Source organism: Elephantulus edwardii, unplaced genomic scaffold (genome assembly GCF_000299155.1).
Source record: "Elephantulus edwardii isolate Elephantulus edwardi_28Jun2011 unplaced genomic scaffold, EleEdw1.0 scaffold00014, whole genome shotgun sequence".
Classification (NCBI taxonomy): domain Eukaryota; kingdom Metazoa; phylum Chordata; class Mammalia; order Macroscelidea; family Macroscelididae; genus Elephantulus; species Elephantulus edwardii.
The window spans coordinates 7,478,986-7,483,887 of NW_006399764.1; positions in this window are offsets into that span (position 1 = coordinate 7,478,986).

Below are 4,902 nucleotides of genomic sequence, written 5' to 3' on the forward strand. Positions count from 1 at the left end.
TATTTGTTCCCATTCCAAAGAAAGGTGACCCAACTGAGTGTGGAAACTACAGAACAGTGTCATTGATTTCACATGCAAGCAAGATTCTACTGAAGAAAATTGCAATACGTTTTTTTATTTCCTGGCTACTGGTGCCAAGAGTGTTGACCGTGGAGCTGAGCAAACTGAAGCTGTGAACGATCTCAATCTCTTCACCATCCATCCTGATGCTACCGATTGGTCCAGTGGTGAGAATTTTTGACTTCTTAACATTGAGCCTCAGTCCATATTGAAGGCTGCAGTCCTTGTAATTTATTATATGACTTAATTGAAAAGATCACAGATCCTTCTGTCAATAAGTATGACAAATACACTTCTTTATAAATTATATCAATTGAACACATAAAAAAGTGGCAGGAACACAGTGATATACTTTATTTTTTATATTTTTTAAAGTCTACCTGTTTTGAAAATATATTTTAGCTAAATTTCAATTTTTAAAGATACATTTGCTTCAGCTCGTGAAAAAAATGACCATTTTAATTGGCTTGACCATGTAACACCTGTCTTAGAAGAAAAGTAGCAAGGGCGCACCTTTAGACGCAAGGATGATGAAATTTTGCCCTACGTATCTGGGGCATATTGTCTAGAAGGAGAAATCTTTGGAGAAGAACATCTTCCCTGAAAACTATAGAGTAAGGGAAGGAGAGCAATTATCTTCAAGGAGGTAGATTGATACAGTGACTGCAACAGTGGATCTAAGCTCAACAGAAATCAGTAAGATAGCACAGGATCTGTTAACGTGATGATATGCTGTACATAGAATCACTATTATTAGAAGCTGGTGTCTAACAACGTCTGTCCCCATGTGAGTCACATCATATTTATTTGTCAAAGGATCATTTACTTTGTATCTACTTCTGAGAAAAACTTTCAAAGTAGCAGCAATTTTTATTATTAGAGTTTCCTTTATTCTGTACAGCACAGCATCACAAATAAGCTACATTTTCTATGTGTTGACAAGCCAAAGTGTAAGAATTATGACACTAGGTATATCGTGTGATCATGATACTTTCTTCCTTTAGACAAAAGAGATTCACAGTGGGGGAGGTTTCTAGCCTACCAAAGCAACATTAGTTGCTTATAATCTTTAAAAAAAGTCTGTGATATAATTGAGTATATTGATTTCTTCCTTAATGACTACATTTTTTTCAAAGTGTAGTAACTCCTCTGTGATCACATTTTTCTTTACCTACTTCACACATCTTAATAACTTGGCAAAATCATCAACATCAGTTGGCTTATCAAGCTGAATATACAATTTATGTGGACAAGCTTTGATAACTCTGGTGTGTGGTAGAATATATTCTGGTTTACCCATGAAAGGAACAAAGGATTATTTTTTTTAGGATTTTTTTTAAACTTCTGAGAATAGTGGATGCCAGTGGAACAATGGATGTCAATAAAATTTTTAATTTTATAAAGTAACACTGATCTTATTGTCTGTGATTTTTCCCCCCTTTTTGATCTAGGCAAAGGATACCTGTTTTGAAGTGTTTCATGTGAAAAGATTCATTTAAACCATATAAATTCAATAGTTCTGTGATTATTTTACTACCCAAAGTCAGATTTCAATTAAAAAGCCATGCACACATGCACAAGCAGATACTTTGTGTGAATATCATAGCATATCTGATATTTGAGATGTATAACAACATTCTGCTCATTGAGGTCAGAGGGAAGCTTGCTTGAGAACTCAACTGAGATTTCGTTATTAAAAATTATATACTGAGCATTTCCAACTGGAATTGTAAAAGTCTGTCTTATGATTTATGGGGTTATTAGAAAAGTAACAAGTTAGAATTCAGGTTGGAAACACCTAGGATACAATTCTTCCATAAGGACATCTTCTCAGACAATGACTTAGTTTTGTATTTTTTACTAAATATTACAAATGTGGCCCTAGAAGTTAAAGCTGTGATGAAAGCATTTGTAAAAAATTAAGGCCCCAGCAATCATTGCAATCCCGATTGACATGTTTCAACTAACAGATGCAACCCTGGACTGGTTCAGCAGTCTATGCTACGAAATTTGGAGGACAGCTGCCTGATTGACCTACTGAAAGAGTTCAATATTTGTTCCCATTCCCAGGAAAAGTGTTTCCAGAGAATATGGAAATTATCAAATAATGTTATTAATATAACAATCAAGAGAAATATTGCTGAAGATTGATCAAAACTAAGAAGAACGATACTTTGACAGAGAACCATCAGAAGTTCAAGTGAGGTTAGAAAGGACCAAAGGCTTCAGTTGATAGTTTTTCAGAAGTAGATCATTGTTTCTTTTTCTGGGTAGATACCAAGTGCCATCTTTTCCATCAGTAACCAAAAGTATTAACCATGTGCACATTCAGGCATTCAGTAAAGGAACCGAAAATCATACTACCCTCAAGTCAGTTCTGACTTAATCACAACCACTTAGTGACCACACAGTAAATGGTGGTGGCTCGATAGCACCCTGTAGGGCAGAATTGAACTGTCCCAAGGCTATAATATTTAAAAAAACTGTCCACGGCCCCATAGCCTTTTTGCTGAAGAATGGCTAGTAGGATCCTATTGTCCAATTTTGGTTAACAGACAAGCACTGCACTATCAGACATCCTCTGAAAGAGTTTACCAATTTTTATTGAGCTGATTCTGACCCACGTCAACCTTCAAGGAAGGTTATCCAGATGATTTTGAAGGCTCTATATATTCATGGGAGCCAAATGACACCTCTTTCTTCTAGCAGAATTTGGCAGACGCAAACTGCCAAATTTTTGGTAACAATTGAGTACTTTAAGTATCACACCAAAGGAGTTCCTATAACTGAGTATAAAACCAAAAACCAAACCTACTGCCGAGAAGCAGGTTCTGAGAATAAATCTGTAAGGTAGAAAGTTGCCCATCTTTCTCCACTGGAGAGCCTGATGGATTAGAATGTCTGCTTTTAGTTTAGATTAGCAGTTTAAGACAAAGTGCTATGTCACCAGGAGTCCTTAAGGTAGTATATTGTTGTTGTGTGGCATCAAGTAGGAACTGACTCAAAGCTGACCATCCAGTGAGTTTGCAGAGGCAGTAAATCAGAAGGGATGAGATTGCCCATCATTCTCCCCCAGGGCAGCCTGTGGATTCAAACTGTGTGCCCATAGAATTGTAGCACAGTTTCTTGCCACTAGGCAATCCGTCCCTCCTTAAAGTATTATGTTGTTGTTATTGAGATGTACCGTTGAGTCGGAACCAATCAATAGCTGACCCTCCAGCGGGATTTCAGAGGCACTCAGCCTAAGGGGAAGAGATTTCCCATCCTTCTCAGACAGAGTCATTGGCAGGTTCAAACTGCGTGCTTCTGGGGATTGTAACATACCTTCTTATCACAACAGAGCTCCCTGCTAAAGTAGTATGTGGTGGTGGTGGTGGTGGTGGTGGTGGTTGGTGTTGCTGATCACTGTCAAGTCAAGCATGAGTCATAGTGACCTTAGGAACAAAGGATCTAAAGCCCCTCTACAACTATCAACATTTATCAAAGTTCATTGTTTCCAGAGGCATGTTGTTTAGGAAGTGGATGCCACTCCTGCTTCCAAAAAAGTAGTATACAGAGATTCAAATAGAGAAAGTTCAACCTGAAAGCTTTTATGACTTAACCACTGCACCTTACTGCCTTTAGGAAAAGGACAAACCATACATGGTCAAACAAAGAATTGAAAATATGTTATCTTTTAGTAATGGTTTCATGGCTTAATCTAGATTTGTAAAGATTTACCTTCTAAATAAGCCAAGTAATTCATATCTCAGGAGAAAAACACACTCCATTTCAGTAACTATCATTAGTACACTAAGACTTGTTCAAGTATGAATATAACATTTTAGTAGAGAAACAGACATACACTCAAATAATGAAAATACCATAAGAATCATGCTATTATGTAGGCGTTACACGGTACAATGGAGCAGAGAAGGCACAGTTAGGTCTGTCTATAAAAAGTGAAAATAGTCTCTACAGAGATGATAGCACTTAGAGGTCCTATGTGCATTTCCTTTAATATGGAAATAGGAAAAATTGCTCTGTATTTTATCCCCAGGATCAAACTCAGTGCCTTATACTTCATCCTCAGATCCTAGAGAAGAAAAAGTAAAGTTAAGAATGCCTATTCCTTTTTCAGACTCTGTAAGGCCAAGAGATCCTGCTGTATAGTTCCTTCTTATTTGGTCCTTTAACTAGGATATATATGAGAAGAGTGTGCATTAAGTAGAAGGAGATTTGAGAAAGAAGGCAGAAAAGGTGCTTTTGAAATATTATTTAGCCACTCTTTCTCTTGTCCATCACTTACAAAGTAAGTAAAATGAGATGGTAATACTGAATTTTTAAAAAATACTTTAAAAGAATAAAATTGTTTTATGACTTTTTTCCAAATTAGATGTTATCTGAAATACTCATTGGTTGTTGTGAGGTGTTGAAGAGTCAGCAATGACTCATAGAGCCATTTGTCAGCAGAATGAAATCATGCCCAATCTCGAGTAAATCTCACATTGTCTGCTGTCCTTAAGCCAACTGTTGTACTCCCTCTGTCAGTCTATCTCCACAGAACCTTCTCTTTCACCACTATCTGCTTTTTCCAACTGTGATACGTTTTCCCAAAGATTGGCTCTCTTGTTCGCCTAGCTAAGATAAGGGAAACTAAGTCAATCTCATGATCTTTGCCTTTTATGTCTTTTAAGACAAATGTATTTGATCTTTTGGTAGTCCATGATATGTTTGATAATCCTCACCAAGACCACTGGTAGAAAACAACTCTATTTTTTTATTACATATTTGTTTTATTAGTTCAAATTTGTAATATCTACACAAAGTCAATCATATAAATATATTGCATCTCAATCATAT